The sequence below is a fragment of the Leptonychotes weddellii genome, chromosome 1, assembly GCF_054177405.1.
Source record: "Leptonychotes weddellii isolate Sample4059 chromosome 1, ASM5417740v2, whole genome shotgun sequence".
NCBI classification, from domain to species: Eukaryota; Metazoa; Chordata; class Mammalia; order Carnivora; family Phocidae; genus Leptonychotes; species Leptonychotes weddellii.
In genome coordinates this window covers 49,111,152-49,127,764 of record NC_138369.1, presented here as the reverse complement: position 1 = coordinate 49,127,764, position 16,613 = coordinate 49,111,152, and the positions used below count along the sequence as shown (strand labels likewise).

Sequence of the window (16,613 nt, the reverse complement as noted above, 5' to 3'; positions counted from 1 at the left end):
AGAGAGCCCAGAAATGAACCTTTATTCGGGCGCCTGGCTGGCTCAGTCAGTAAAGCATGCAACTCTTCATTTCAGGGTTGTGAGTTCAAGCCCCATGTTGGGCTTTGAAAAAAAAGAGAACTCTTACATATACGGTTAATTTTCAACAATGGTGCCAAGACCATTGAGTGGGGAAAGGACAGTCTTTTCAATAAATCATGCTGGGAAAACTGGATAGCCACATGCAAAAGAACATGCAAAAGAAAGAAGTTGGGCCCTTACCTAACACTATAGACACAACTCAAAATGGAGCAAAGAATGATAGCTAAAACCGTAAATCTCTTAGAGGAAAATGTAGAGGGGCACCTGGGTGGCTCAGTCAGTTGGGCGTCTGCCTTCAGCTCAGGTCATGATCTCGTGGTCCTGAGATTGAGCCCCGAGTCAGGCTCCCTCCTCGGAGGGGGGAGTCTGCTTCTCCCTCTGCCCTTCCCCTGCTTGTGCACTCTCTCTCCCTCTGTCAAATAAATACATAAAATTTTAAAAAAGAAGAAAACATAGGGGGACACTTCATGGCAGTGACTTTGGCAATGATTTCTTGGATAGGACCACTAAGGCACAGACAACAAAATAGATAAGTTGGACTTCATTAAAAACTTTAGTAAATCATATATCTGATAAGGGATTAATAGCAGAGTATATAAAGAAATCCTACAACTTAATATCAAAACAATGCAATTCAAAAATGTTCAAAGGACTTGAATAGACATTTCTCCAAAGATAAACAGGTGGCCAATAAGCACATGAAAGAGATGTTCAATGTCATTAGTCACTGGGGAAATGCAAATCCAAAGCACCCAACATCCATTAGTGTGGCTGTTACACAAAATAAAAAATAAGTGTTCACAATGATGTGGAGAAGCTGGAACCCTTGTGCATGCTGGAGGGAATGTAAAATGGTGCAGCTGCTGTGGAAAATATTTAGCCATTCTTCAAAGAGTTGACATAGGGGCACCTGGGTGGCTCAGTCATTAAGCGTCTGCTTTCGGCTCAGGCCATGATCCAGGGGTCCTGGGATCGAGTCCCGCATCGGGCTCCCTGCTCAGTGGGGAGCCTGCTTCTCCCTCTCCCACTCCCCCTGCTTGTGTTCCCCTCTCGCTGTGTCTCTCTCTGTCAAATAAATAAAACTTTAAAAATATATATAAAAATAAATTAAAAAAAAAGAGTTAACATAGCTACAAAAAAAAAACAAAACAAAACACATAGCTACAAGTTAAATGTAGAATTACCATGTGACCCAGCAATTCCACTCCTGGTACAGACCCCAAATAATTGAAAGCTAGGACTCAGAGATACACATACATCATATTCCTAGCAGCATTATCCACAAGAGCCAAAGGCTGGTAACAATCCAAGTGCCCACCAGCAGATGAATGGATAAACAAAATGTGATAATTTACTCCTTTAATGGCTGAATAGTATTCAATGGAATATATAATGGAATACTACTCAGCCATTAAAAGGAATAAAATTCTGAATCATGCTATGACATGGATGCACCTTGAAGACATTATGCTAAATAAAATAAGCCTGACATAGAGGGTATGTAATGTGGGATTCCACTTATATCATATAGTGCCTAGAATAGGAGAAATCTAAGAAACTGAAAATAGAATAGAAGATGGGGACAGGGGGATTTCAGGGCAGGTGAGCTTCGGCTGTGAAAGAGTTCTGCCCAGAACCCAAGCCCCTCGTGTTTGTTTCAGACCACAATTCTTGTTTAATTAGTGGAAACCCCCAGCCCTTGCTTATGTCCCAAGGTCCATATGGGAACTGTTCGGGACAGTTTATAGTTCTTAATTTATGTGGAGCCTGCAGTCTGAAGTCCCCATTTGTTGAGGTCTGCTGGTTCAGTCCTTTCTCCAGTGCAAGTTTCCATGGTGGGAACAGGTGGCGGTACACACAGGGGGCTTCTCTTGGCCTGCAAGCCATAATATCTCTTGGTTACTGTTGACATATTAATGTGCATGTTTGTGTTGTTTCATGTAGATAAAGACTGTTGCTAAGGGGAATCTCAGAAGCAGCCACAAAATTGGTGGGCACAGGTTGAGCATTTAAAAGTTGTTGGAATGGGGCGCCTGGGTGGCTCAGTCATTGGGCATCTGCCTTCGGCTCAGGTCATGATCCCAGCATCCTGGGATTGAGCCTCACGTTGGGCTCCTTGCCCAGAGGGTAGCCTGCTTTTTTCTCTCTCTCCTGCTCCCCCTGCTTGTGTTCCCTCTCTCGCTGTCTCTCTGTCAAATAAATGGATAAAATCTTTAGAAAAAATAAAAAAAATAAAAGTTGTTGGAATGCTCACCACCTAACCCAAGGATTCCCATGTTAGGACAAATTGGTCATGGAATGGAATAGATGGACACTGGGTCTCCTGCCAACCTCAAGAAAATTTCTGTGCAACAGGTACACTGTAAAACACCACACAATCTCCAAACCCATGGCACATCCCTCAGGCTCTAAGGACCCAAAAAGGCTTAGCTAAAAGAAAGAATCTTTTAAATTTAAACAGGTAAGTGTGACATCTTCCACTACCAGAATCTATAGATATTTCCAAACATGATGAAATCTTACTAAAAGCAACCTAGAATTACAATGGTGTCTATGAGAAACATTCCTATTAGTCAAGATTATTTAAAAGCAAGGGCTCCTGGGGCGCCTGGGTGGCTCAGTTGGTTAAGCATCTGACCCTTGATTTCGGCTGGAGTCATGATCACGGGGTCATGAGATGGAGCCCCACATCAGGCTCCACACTGTGCCCCCAACCCCCATCCCCACTTGCCTGCTCAAGCTGTCGAAAGAAAGAAAGGGAGAATGAGAGAGGGAGGGAGGAAGAAACAAAGAAAGAAGGAGCACCTGGGTGGCTCAGTCGGTTAAACGTCTGCCTTCGGCTCAGGTCATGATCCCAGGATCCTGGGATCGAGTCCCACATTGGGCTCCCTGCTCAGTGGGGAGCCTGCTTCTCCCTCTACCCCTCCCCCCTGCTCATGATGTCTCTCTCACGCTCTCTCATATAAATAAATAAAATCTTTTAAAAAGAGAAAGAAAGAAGGAAAGAAAGAAGTTGGGAGCAGAGGGAATGGAGAGTTAATATTTAGTTGGTACAGTTTCTATTTGGGATGGTGGAAATACTCTGGAAATAGTGATGACGGTTGCACAACATTGTGAATATACTTAATGCACTGAACTGTACACTAAAAATGATTAAAATGGTAAATTTTATGTTACGTACATTTTATTTAAAAAAGGACACCCTTAATGTAAAATGGTCAAAGGCAGTTAGTACCTAAATTTAGTCCACGAACCTGAAAATAGGGCTTAGCCTCACAGAAACCCCAGGTCTCCCCGCAACTGCCCCACCTCTTTGGTATCAGCCCTCCCTCCCAGCTGCAGCGGAGGCTGGCTGTGAGTACTCAAAATCACACAGCACGCAAGACAAAGGGATATAAACTCAGCTCTCAGGCCAGGTTGAGAGCTACTGAGTTCTGAGTTCTGTAGCCTTCTGCCTGCAGCTCCCTTATATGAATGGAGGGTGAGCTTTTTGCAGTGTTGGGGAGGAGTGAGGAATGATTTCTTTGGCTAAAATGCTGTAAGAGAGCCTGTGGGCCACCCCTGCCAGCTTTGCTGGAAGGAGGTATGAGCTGAAGGGAAAAGAGAATGCCTTTTGGGCACCCCTCCCTCCCCTGTGAAATGGTCCAGGGAAGTGTGATATGCCCCCTCCCAGGCTTCCCTTTTATCCCAGCTTCAGATTGCTCTGCATTCTGGAAGCCGGGATGCCCAGAAGCTTGCCCCTTTGACCACTGGGAGCCCCTGGAGCTCATCTCCTTAGGTTGGGCTGCAGAGCTTGAGCTGCTAAGACAGTATTTACACATGACCTGAAACAGTCATTCTCCCCCTCGGTGATGCTTAGACTTGTCTGGAGAGCTAGAACTTTAAAACATCCTCATGCCAGGGCCCTACCTTCAGCGCTTTGGATTCAATTGGTCTGAGAGAAGGCACTGGTATTTTTTAAAAAGCGTACAGGAGAACCACATGTCCAGATGGTGATTAATCAGCAGAGGCTTTTGGCTTAAGGCCCCATACAGAACTAGGAAAGGAGCTGGGAGTCACTATATTCTAGCATCCCTGGCCCTGTAAGATGACAGGTTGGCAAGAGACTAGTATTAGTGGGCATGGAGGTTTATTTCTATTCCTGCTTTGTGCGTTTCTGTGTAGGAAAAGGAAAACCCCTTTTCCTTTCTTAATCAAGGCCCGAAGCCCGCACAACTGCTCTTCACATGCCCTTATTATATGCACATGTATATGGTCACAGAGGAAACGGTGAATATCCCAGCCCTTCGGGATGCCTCACCTGGATAGGAAGGAGGCACAGACTCAACCAGAACAATGTGGTCCCTGATCACTGGTGTGCCTGAGTAGGGTACTGGGTTACCGACAAAGGCAGGTTGTTGATTAACACATAAGCCAGCCAGAAAGGGGCCCAAGAATTGGTTGCAGCTTTTTGAGCTTCGTTTGGGCACCTCAAGGCTGGGTGTGAGCCAGGTACTGAGACGTGCAGAGTGTGGTGTTCTACATGTGATTATGTCTCCAGTGGTTTTATGATCAGGCAAGTCTGGGAAGCACTGGTCCCCGGTGTTCATTGTAACCACTGGGGCTGGCAGTGTGGGTTCTAAACATGGAGAGGCCCGCAGGTGCTTGTTGCACAGGCCTTGAGGCAGCATCAGGAATAGTGCCTTCATCCTGTGGTCCGTGGGGATCAGTTAAAAGGTCATTCTGGAGGCTAGCTCTGCTAGCTGGCGCTACATTAAGTCAGGTGTGCACCAGCTTTCAATTCACCATGTCACCCTAGAAGTCACCTTTCAGGTCAGCCTGCCCCAGTATGTATATTTTTAACCCATGGGTTCCTCTGCGGGGACTCTAGGTAGCTAAAAATCTGTTCTGGGGGTGTTCCAAGACCAGCAGTTGGTCTCTTGGGCAGGCTTAGATGTGGCCTAGCCTGAGTGGGAGAGACCACAGGTGGGTGCTGGAATATTCTTTCAGCCTCCCAGTTCAAGATCCAAGACAGTGTCAGCTTTGCAGAGCTTCTGTGATAGTTTAAGAGCTTCTGTGATAGTTTAAGATTTGTTGCGGATTGGCAGTCCCCAAAGCAATGTCTTTCCCGGGGCTTTCTTGGGGAGAGCGGAGGGGAGATAGGCCCTTTACACAACACTCTCTCAGAACCTCCTTCACTGCAGCCCCGTGGGGGGCAAATTATCCGGGGTGATCTGTGCCCAGGGCACAAACCCCTGGAGTCTGGCTTCGGCTCCACCCCAGGGAAACATTAGCAACGTTTCAGGAGAACCGTGCTGCAGCAAAGTTCTAATGCAGGTCCTGGATTACTAGTAACAATACCCAAGGGTCTAAACTCTCTAGGCTTTGGTTAATTCCTTTCCCAAACCTGCCGATCCTCAACGATCATAAGAATCGCCCTGGTAAAGGAGAGATTCCCGGGAGCCTGGGTGGCTCAGTTGGTTAAGCGACTGCCTTCGGCTCAGGTCACAATCCTGGAGTCCCTGGATCGAGTCCCGCATCGGGCTCCCTGCTCAGCGGGGAGTCTGCTTCTCCCTCTGACCCTCTTCCCTCTCAGGCTCTCTCTCATTCTCTCTCTCAAATAAATAAAATCTTTAAAAAAAAAAAAAAAAAGGAGAGATTCCCATGACCCTCCCTGAACCTATTGCCCGACTCTTCAGAGAAGGCAGTCTGGAGGTCTGCACGTTAATAAGCGTCTGGGAGACCCTGGCTCACGGCGCGCACAGCAGCGGCGTCCACAGCAGCGCGAGGCGCAGGCGGGAGCAGCAGCGGGACTGCAGTTGGGAGGCGGGCGCCGGGAAGCGTGCTGGTCTCCGTGGAGACGGGGGCGGGGCCGGGCCGCGGCGGCGGTGACGTCGGGGGGCGGGGCGCGCGCCCAACGCCTAACGGCCGCGCGGAGCCTGTGCTGGGGCTGCGTCCTCGCCGCCGCCACCCCGGCCTGGCCCGGCGGGTCTGACCTCTGGCGGCGGCGGGGCGGACGGGAGAGGGAAGGCAGGGCGCCCGGCGGCGGCGGCAGCGGGACAGAAACGCAGGGCCCCGCGCCCCTTCGTGGGCAGAGAGGCCGGGAAGGGAGGCGATCCCCCGAGTGCCCGGGGCGCCTGTGACACGGAGGGGCTGGGGGGCGGGGGGCTACTCCACTCCCGGTCTGGAGAGGCCCTGACTGAGGCAGCTGCACACGGCAAAGGCTAGGCACTCACCGCTGCTTCCCCTGTAGAGAAGGGCCAGGAGCGCGGCAGCCCGCACTGAACATCTGTCCGGTGTGTCCCGGGAACCCTCTCGGTTCTGCCCCCAGAGGTCTCCACCCCGGACCCTGGCCTCGGTCGTCGCGTACCTGAACTACGCCACATTAACCCTAGCGTTGAGGAGGTCCTTCCCGCTCCCCAGACCCCAAGCCGCCCCTCAGGCCACAGCTGGCGTGCCCGTCCTGCCCACATGCCCCGCAAGCCACCCTTCCTCGGGCACCGGTCGGTGCGCAGGGAGCCTGCATGCACCGCACACACCAACGCCAGCCGTCGCGGTCCTTGCAAATGCTCGCTCGGTGCTCTGCTCGGTGAACCGCCGCCTCTCGGCCATCCTGACAGTCCTGTGTGTGCCGGGCGGGGCGGGGGGGGCGGGCGCGGAGATGCCGTCTTAGCCTTCAATGCCACCCCCAGGCTCTCCAGACACCTAGTTTACTGCGTGGGACAGAAAAGACCAGGCCAAATCTCTGTACCCCACGAGGGCCCTTTTTATTTCATTTATTCAAACAAATGTTTATTGAGCATCTATCGTGTGCCAGGTACAGAGGATTTGGTGATAGGTCAGACCAGCTGATCTTAGGGTGGGGCAGGGAAACTAGGGCTATGCAGCCAGAAACTCTCAGGTGGTGATAAGTGCTGTGAAGGAAAACATGGAAAAGTGATTTGTGAAAGATGCGGGGGTGGGGTGTGGGGGGTAACCCTACTTCAGACGGGGTGTTTAGGGAGGACATTAACTTGATTGGCACAAAGGGACAAAGGCCGTCAAAGTCTGAGAAGAGAGGGAACAGCAGCACGATGGCACTGCCTTGTCATGTGGCTTGGCTGTCCCAGGGACGGACAGAGAGGCCAGCAGTGATGGGGAGCCGGGGTCGGAACAGGAGTGAGACCAGCAGGGTGCAGACCACACCTGGCCTTCTGGGCTGTGGGGAGATGTTTGGATTTTACTCTAAGTGTGATGGGAAGCTGCCCAAGTGTTTCAGCAAGGGTGGGCAGGATCCGATGGGGGCTTGGGGAAAACCTGGCTTCTGTGAAGATCTGGCAACAGAGAGACCCACTTTGAGGCTTTCTCAACTGGACAGACGAGGGGGTCAGGTGGGGCAAGAGCACTGGACCGGGAATTAGACTTGGAGTATAATCCAAATGGCCCGAGTGGGCCCTGCCTCTTCTCTGGACCTCAGCTTCTTCGTGTAAAATGGCGGGGGCGGGGGGGGGGGGAGGTGCAGGGCAGATGAGACTATAAGACATGGGCTAAGGATCCTTCCATTCAATCCCCTGATGGTCCCAAAGCATTCCTCAAAGGCCCCCTCTTTCAAGAAAGATGACCTGATAAGAGGGGAGTAAAGGAACACATTTTCTGAGAGCTACTTATGTCAGGCTCCAGATTAGGCATTGATTTGGGCTTTTTTCCCCTTCCCCAAATATATTTTGGAACCTGACTAGGGCCAGGAGTTAGATTCATTTCTAGATTCTCATCATTCGATGCTACACAAGACAGACAAGGTCTTGGAGGCAGGGGGACAGAAAGCAAGCAAATAAAGCTCACGTAGCTAGAGGAACCTTATGAGAAAAGGAATCAGGATGACAGGATTGAGGGAGCTAGTGCGGACGAGGGGGGTGGTCGGGAAGGGGGGGCCAGGCGGCAGGATGCCTGGTACGGCAGCCCAGTACAGCACCACACGGGGTGTGCCTGGCGTGGAGGGCGGGGGCGCCGGGAGATAAAGTCGAAGAGGTCAGCAGGGCCTGAAGGCTGCAGGGCCTGGCGGGGGGTGGGGGGGCAGCCGCTGGCGGGTCCAAGCAGGACAGCGACAAGCTCTGGTTTGCCTTTTTAAAAGCTCCTCCGGCTGCCTCTAAGTGGAAGAAGGACTGGATTGAACTCGGGGGAGGAGGAGGAGGCCGTGGCAGAGCCAGGTGGCAGGTGGCCGTCCGAAGTGGCCCGTCTTTGCTACCTGCTACTCCGAGCAGCCATAACGTCCCCACTCTTCAGGGCCCCCCCTCAGATAATGGCAGTTAGGGAGCAGAGTCTAGGTTGAGGGTGCGCCTCATCGCAGGAGGAAACTTCCAGGGCATTTGTTAACTCGTTCTTGACCAGTTCAGGATCCCCAATTTGGACAAGCAAATAACTATGAAATAAAATTCTGTGAGCCTTGCAAAGATCGCAGTAGGCTTTCCACTAGGGTTTTCAAAGGTGTCACAACCCTGTGGGGTCCCTGTCCGCTCTGCCAGGCTCAGTGCACAAACACTTTTGAGTTGTGACCCGTGTAGGGTCAGTGCTGTGACAGGAAGCACAGGCCTCCCAGCCGGACCTGGGTTTGAATCCCATCTCATTCATTCAACAAATATTTATTGAGGGCCTACTATGTGCCAGGCCCTATGCAGCAGTGACTTAGACAGGGTCCCTGCTCTAGTGGGGACGACAGGCACGAGACAGGATAATCTCAGAAAGTGATAAGTGGTATAAAGCAAAGTATGAGAAAGTGTCTGGAGGTGGCAGAGGGGGGCTACTTGCGGTGGGGTAAACAGCAAGTGCTTTGCCCTCTTTTCCTGGCCGGATATCATCAGGGACATTACCTCACCTCTCTGAAGGCTCAGTTTCCTCATCTGGGCAGTGGAGGTAGAAACACCGCCCCCCCCACCCCGCAGCCGCCTGGGAACATTGGATTTCTGGCAAGTGTGGTACCCGGGCTCCATCTGCTGAGCAGGGGGCCGCAGGCTGCTCTCCCACCCGTTAGGGCTTTCAGTTCTTCCCCAGGAAGGAAGTTGGTCCACAAACTGAGACTGCTTGTGAGAGAGGGAGGTAAAGCCAAGGCTCCCTCGCCTGCACCTCAGCCAACAGGGACGGCGCTGCAGCGGCGGCCAGAGCAGGCCGCCCGGGCTGACGGCGCAGGAAGACCTAGGAAGGTGGTTTCTCTGTCAGGCTTTGTCCTGGTTGTCCGGAGCCCCCTCCCAGAATGGTTTTTTGATCCTGTCCCAGCTCCTCGGGCCTCAGAGGCTTGTGGAGAAGAGATGTCAAGCTCTACCACACGTCTGAGGCTGGGAGACCATTCTGGCATCGCCCACCTCGGGAAGCCAAGCCCTGCGGGGCAGGCTCCTTTCCGAGCCGGCACTTCCCACAGGGGCAGAGGCGAGGCTGCGGGGTCCTGGACCCCAGCCCGGCCGGCGCTCCCCGCTCAGAGCCTGTAAGCTGGCCCTGGGGCGGGGCGGGGGGGAGCGCAGGACTGCCCCCCAAGGAAAGGAATCCCCCTGAAGGCTTCAGGCAGGGAGCTACCCTCCTCTCACCCCGGCCTTGCCCCCCTAGCTCTAGGGACCCAGCTCCTCTGAGCTTCTCTCCTCGATCCCCGCCCAAGGGTGAGCCTGGGCGGCGGGGACAGCTCCTCAGGGGCGGGGCTTGGAGAAGCCATTTTCCGGCTTCCACTGCTCATTCCCTCCTTCGAACCCTCAGCCTTCGTCCAAGCTCTGAGCGCTTGCGCCAGGCCCTGTGCCGCACACGGCTGGACGGCTGGGCAGAGACCCCACTTCCAAGCCCCAGGACCCCCAGGGCGGGGGAGTCAGGGCTCTGGTGAGCCACAGAGCCCAGCGCGGCCAGGCAGACACGCGGCGGCTGAGGCCTCTGACAGGGATGAAGAATGGGATATGAAGTTAGAAAAGCTGGCAGAAGGCAGACTGCTAGACTGGGCCACAGCCCGCAGGAGGGGGCAGTGGGGGTGGCGGGCTGGGGGTGGGGAAGGCCCTGAGGAGTGATGGCAGCCCCTGAGATGGGGGTCCAGGGAAGAGCACACATAACGCAAGCTGGGGGTTACAAAACATGAAAAGGAAGAAAAACAAATCCTGAGGTCTGAGTGCTCCCCCCCGGGGTGGCATTGGTTAGCAGAAACAGGCCCCAGGTGGGGACACAGGGCAGGGGAAGGGGAAGTGGGGGGTGCAGGGGAGGGGCAGTCTCTGAGGACAACCTGGCCACAGGTCACCAAAAGTTAACAATTCTCTTTGACAGAGAAACCCCAATTATAGGATGAATCCCGTAGATATTTCCAGGCTAGTGAAGAGAGTCATGGAAGCATTGAAACAGCGCTGCACACCCATCAACAGGGCTGGTTAAATAAAGCGCCGGGCACAGGCTGTGGGCCCCACTCCGCAGCTATTCCAAAGAACAAGCTACACCCAATGTGCCCACTGAGCCGTCCAGGTTAACAAAGCAAGAAGCACCACTGTGCCCATTTGGCCGCGTGCCCCTGCCGGGAGCGGGGCTGTGTCCAGGCCGTGGGACTGAGGGGCAGGGGCTTTGTTTTCACTTCGCATCCTTCTGCACCGTTGAGTTTTAGACCACGAGTAACTTTACTGAGAAAAAACTAATGGGCTTTTAAAGAAATGGGGGAAAAGAAGACCTGGGGAAAGGCAGCATGACTTACAGCAGGGCCTGGCCGGGCCCCCACCTCCCTCTTCTCCTGCACCCACTCACTGCTCGGTCCAGCAGCCTTCACAGCTCTTGGAGAACGGACAGAGGGAGGTGGCTCTCAATTCTGGAGACAGGTGCAAATCTCCAATCATCCTCAACTCTGTCACCTCTGTGGGCCTTATCTCTAGGTTGGAGATTCTTACTCAACAACCATGGTCCCTGGGTGCCTCGAGGCCCCATGCAGATGTGTGCACGTGGGCCTGCCATCCCTCTTGCTTAATGCAATTCAGAATGAAAACCAAACTTAATGCTGTGTGAGGTCCCACAAAGGTCTGGCTTCTTCCCTGATGCGCACTACCTACCTCCATCCTTAAACAATGTGTATCCTATTGGAACCCTCTGTGGGGCTCCTGTTTTGCTGGTGCCCTAGCATGGGCTGGCTGCGCTTAGGAACCAGCCCCCTGGCCTGTCCCAGTCTCCCGGCAGAGCTGGGGCCCAGTTCCTACTGAAGGGGTCAGCAGGCTCCCTCCAAGTGAGGCGTCTGGGAACTCTAAGCTCTCTCAGCCCCCACGTTTTGCACCCTTTCAGCCTCAGCACGACTTGTCCACTCCTTTGATCTCTGGCCGCTTCTCCTGGGTTCAGTCAGACCCACCGGCCCCTCAGAGCCCACTGCCCAGCCACAGGGGGCAAGGGGCCAGGGCCCCTAACAACGTCCCCATTCAGGCCTTCACAATACACATTTGCATCTTAAAGGCAACCTTCTCCACAGTCTCGCCTGGTGAATTTCCCTTTGTCTCCCCTTAAATGCTGAAAAGTACTTAATGCCTATTTACATTTTAAATCCCAAACTGGGCCCTGCCACCCTCGCTCCCAGTCCAGGCCTAGGATGAAGCCAACCTCTCGGTTTAAAACACATTTTGGGGAGACACTCTTTGGCCCTCAACTATAACCTCAGCAGGTAACAGCCAACGGGGCCTTCCCTGGGGAGGGGCCCTCAGGCGGCAGGGCCTCTGAATCCAGTCCCTGAGTTGGTGACTCCCACTCAGGCCATCTGAAACCCTCCCAGGTGGAGGCGCCTCCGCTTGAGCTCCAGGACGGATACCCCTTTTACAGATGATAACACTGAGGCTGACAGAAGCACAGGAGCCCTCCCAGAGCCCAGGGTTCTGCATCCTAGACCCAGACTTGCCACACTCTGCCTGACACAGGGTCTCTGTTTTGTGTCTCATCCTCCAGGAAGGCTGTATTCTTGCAGGTCCTCCCTTCTCTTGAGGGCATCTCTGTTCAGAAGTCCAAACTCAGGCTGCCAAAGCTGGAGGGCGCTGCACACATCCAACCCCTTTTCACAAACTGGGGAGCTGAGGGCAGAGTAGTGTGGGGGGAGCTGTGGGTCACACGTGAAGTTTGTGGGAGTGCCAGGGTCCAAGCCCAGCCAGGAACTCCTGACTCCCAGCCCACATTGAAACAGCGCTGCACTGTGGGCCACTCCGCAGCTATTCCAAAGAACAAGCTACACCCAACCACCCAACAAGCTACACCACCCCCCACCCCCGCGCGTCCCCTTCCCGGACTTCATGGCCTCCGGCTCTCTCCACCCTGGAACCCCAATTTCTACCATCCCGTCCTATCCACCCCTCCATGCTTGGGCCTAAAATCACTTACTCCAAAGGGATCAGCTCTCCTCCCGGGGTGTCTCCCCATGGTGTCAGCTTCCCCAAGTAGAGGCTCCTTTGGCTTCGAGAAAGACTGTTCGGCGCGGTGTGGCAGCTGCAGGCAAATCTTCAGGCGGCAGTGAGCAGGGGCAGCAACCAGGCAGGGGGTGTGCCCAGGGCTGGGCTTGGGCGGGGAACAAGGCAGACCCAACTCTGTTCTTGCAGAGCGCCCAGTACACATGTAAATAGATGGAACAGGGTCAGATGATGATAAGTGCTATGAAGAAAATCAAGCAGGGTGATGTGATACAGGAATTCTCGAGCGGTATTCAGCCAGGCTGACTAGGCGGCTACCCTGAAGAGGCTCTCAAGGATTGAGATGGGAGTAACTGCAGTCAGCCACACAGCAAGTGCAAAGGCCCTGAGGTGGGACCCCGCCCCCGGTCTGTGTGAGGAACAAAAAGGCCAGTGCAGCTGAGTGCAGACTCATCCTAAATCTGATGAGAAGCTGCCCGAAGCCCTTCGGCAGAGGGGGGATGCAGGAGATCAGACTTCTGTGTTAGCCACTCCATCTGCTACTGCGTGGAGAAGGCTGAAGAGCCCAGAGGGGAAGGGTGGAGACCTCGGGGGCTTGGAGAGGAACCTGTTTGGGAACAGATGTGACAGGAATCTATAGGTTGAATGAGAGGGTAGAGGAGAAAAGAAATCGGGGCCGAGTCTGTGTTTTGGGGCTAGAACTGTCTGTGAAACCTTGGGGAGGAGCAGGTTTGCAAGAGAAAACAGTTCTGTTTTAGCCACCACCCGGAAAGAGATGTGCTTGGACATCCCAGTGGAGCTGGCGGCAGGCAGTTGGCGGCCAGTCTGTGGTCAGGAGAGAGACGGGAATGAGGGCTGACATAAACGGGGTGTCACCGGTGTAAGGATAGTGTTTGGAGCCCCAGGACTGGAGGAGAGAGGACCCACCTACCCACCCTGATTCTGCCCCTAGCTTAACTCCAAGACTGGTCTGGCCCTGGGGTGGATGCAGGAGGGTGTCATCTCTGCTAGGCCCTGGCCACTTCCAGATGTTTCTTTCTCCAGATTCCATCATTTTTCATTGGTTACTTGAGGCCTTCCCCACCTGCGTTTCCTTAGAAGGGTGATGGTGGGGGTGCTGCCTGGGAGTGTGGGGGTTGAGAAGCATCCCTGAAGGCTGGCAGGACCCCAGGCCTAGAATCCTGACTAACTGGACAAAGCCACTATCCTCCATCCCCCAAGCCTGTCAAGCCTGTGTCCCCATCTGTACGACGAGGCCAGTGGGATGAAACCACTTGGTCTCTGCCAATTCCCAAGGCCCTAGAATTAGCCTCCTGGAGCCCTGCTCCACACGTCCACAGGCAGCACCCCCCTCCCCACAGCAAAAGCACCTGCTCCACCAGGAGCAGGCCAAGGAGCCCACCAGGGCTGGTGTGGACTCTGAGCCCTGTCTTCTACGTCCTCCCAATGGCCTGGGTCACACTGCCCTGCCTGCAAATATCCATGCCCTCCACTGATTCCTTCTCCCCTCCAATTACAGCAAGGTCTCCCCCCGGGCTGAAGAACCTTCCATCTGCCCCACACTGGCCACACCCCCCAAACTGCCCAGGTGCTGGGAGTCTGGCCCATCTAGAGGGGTAACAGTTACTCAGGCCCTGTTCCTTCCGCCCCCACCCAGGGTGAATCTTCAGACTTTTTTTTAAAGGAAAGCTGAAATCTGGAGACATTTTTATCTGAAATCACCTGATCTTTCAATCCTGGACCTAATTTAGTCGTTTCATTTTTGTTTTTAAAACACTGGGCAAAACAGGCAGATCCCAGCCAGAGGGTTTCAGAGGCTGGAAGCTTCCCAGTCTCTCCAGCTCCACTGAAACTGCCCACTCTGCCGACTGATCAATCCACTTTCTGAATGCGCTGCATTGTGACAGACAGGCACTTCTTTCTTGAAACTCTCTCCTCCTTAGCTTCCGTGACAGCAGCCACACCTGCGTCCCTCCTTCCTCTCTGACCATTCTTCTTCTGTCTCCCATGAAGCAGCTCTTCCTTTCCTACCATTTCCACATCCTCCTCTTCCCTCCACAGTGACGCCGGGAAGACAGCCCTGACCCAGGCTGCTGCTGCAACCAGCTCCAGATTCACATTTCCAGCGACCTTCTCTCCAGGATGGCTGGGCAAATATCAGTCTGAGGGTGCCCTTGCTGCCCATGCTGGGGGGCCACCAGGGGCATCACCCTCTACTCTTCCTCTGACCTTTCAGAGACCAAGCTCAAGCCCCTCCAGGCCAGTCACCTGGCTGCCTCCCGCTCCAGCTGGTCTCTTGGGGCCAACTCTCTTCCTGGTGTCCCTGTTCCAGCCCCAGCTCCGAGCACCCTGGTCCACAGTGCTAGGGGGTGCCATACCCACCTCCGTGCCCTCTGCTCCGTCTAGGACGGCTTCTGCTCCTGGACAGACACTCCTCGGCGGCTGCGGCAGCTCCACCTTACTGCTTCTCTATCACTGCACTACATCCTCCATGTCGCCTAGCCTGCACACACTTCGCATTTCCGGAACCTGTGGTTTTTGCTCAAGCCATGCCGTCTCTGCAAGACCTTTCTGCTCCCCAGCCACCTCCAGGGCTCAGCCAACAGGTGCTTTCAGAAACCCACCCCAGTCTCTGCTAGGAGATTCGTGATGGTCTTTCCTCACCTTGGCGGACAAGGTTTTCCTGGCTTGACATACAGTTCACTGAGGGGGCGGGGGGGGGGGTCCTCCTTCTTGGGCGGGGGGCTTGGCCTTTTTTGCAGGGACCTGGGTTTATCTTCCTTCTCCTATGGGCTGTACTCACTGCCCTGGGGGACAAAGTCCTCCTCTGGCTCAATGCCACTGACCGCCCTCCCACTCCAAAAAAACCCACCGGGGGCTCACATTTCCCAGCTTCAATTTCCTCCTCTCCTGGGCCTTATTCACTAGTTTGTCTGAGGGGCAAATGGGGTCTGTGCTTGCTCTGGGAAAAGGGTGCGTGCAGACAGGGGCCTCTTGGGGTAGAAGACCCAGAACACCACCCCCCACCCCCGCGCTTCCCCTTCCCGGACTTCATGGCCTCTGGCTCTCTCCACCCTGGAACCCCAATTTCTACCATCCCGTCCTATCCACCCCTCCATGCTCGGGCCTAAAATCACTTACTCCAAAGGGATCAGCTCTCCTCCCGGGGTGTCTCCCCATGGTGTCAGCTTCCCCAAGTAGAGGCTTCTTTGGCTTCGAGAAAGGCTGTTCGGCGCCTCCTCGGCACCAGTTCTGCGGCACCCCGCCCAGCTCAGAGCCGCCAGACTTGCACAAGCCCCCGCGGAGGATTTCGCCGGGTACCGGGAGAGAGAGAGCTAGGAGAGCAGTCTCCGGGACCCGCTCTCCATCGCCCTTCCCGTAGGACAGGGGGAGGGGTGTGGCCGCAGCACCTCCCCTCCCCCACCCTGTCCAAGAACTCCTTTGGGGGTCGCAGCCTGACACTCGCTCCACCAGCTCCACCATGGAACCGCCGTTTGGCTTTGGGGCGAACGGTGGCGGCTACTTCCACAGCACAAAATGGGGCACTTGGAGCATCAGCGCTGGGGGGGGGGGGTTGGGAAATGTCCGCAGAGAGACACCTGCGGTCGTCCCCCACTTCCTCCCGGGCGGTGCTCAGGCCCCTGAGGCATAACAAGACCCCGGGCGCGCAGCTGGAGGGCGCCTCCAGCCGCCATCCCCTCGGACGCGGGTGGAGACCCCCCTCGGAGATGTCCTAGCACACTTCACATTGCCCCAGCCGACCACGTGAGGGCGTGCCCTGTGTTAGTTCGGACAAATTAAAGCTGGTCCTGCGGGCAGGCCAGGGGCCCCCTGACCGCGCTCAGGGCTTGGGTGGACGTGGCGCACTCTTGGCTGCCGGCCCCAAAGCTCCGGGCCGCGCGGCCTCCCCCGGGACCCGCGCTATTCGCCCCCAAACCGGGTGCCCCCCTCCTCTCGCGCTCCCGCAGCATAGGGTGCACCCCTCCGTTCCCCTTTGCCGAGCCCTTCCCGGGCGCAGGCCGCCTCTCCGCTGCGCCGCAGGCTCGGGCCCTGTCCGGGGCGCTCGGCTGTGGGCTCGGTGGCGCCCGGGAGGCGCGGTCCGGGAAGCCAGCGGCCGAGGAAGGGGCTGCAAGAAGCACAAGTTGGCGCTGGCTCCAGACCAGGCTGTTGTTGTTCTCAACGTGGTCCGCCATGGAG

The 16,613-nt window shown here is 55.0% G+C and overlaps 1 protein-coding gene and 1 long non-coding RNA gene across 4 annotated transcripts in view; one reads left to right on the top strand and one right to left on the bottom strand.

The window, feature by feature from the left end:
- Window positions 1–16,613, top strand: part of RAB43 (RAB43, member RAS oncogene family) — a 353,030-nt gene that overhangs the window by 62,356 nt on the left and 274,061 nt on the right. The window lies entirely within an intron of this gene.
- On the bottom strand, window positions 9,975–14,792 carry LOC115943975 (uncharacterized). Its single transcript, XR_004078541.2, has 2 exons — window positions 12,391–14,792; window positions 9,975–12,086 (listed from the first exon to the last, which is right to left on the bottom strand). It is a non-coding gene; the product is annotated as an uncharacterized LOC115943975 (long non-coding RNA).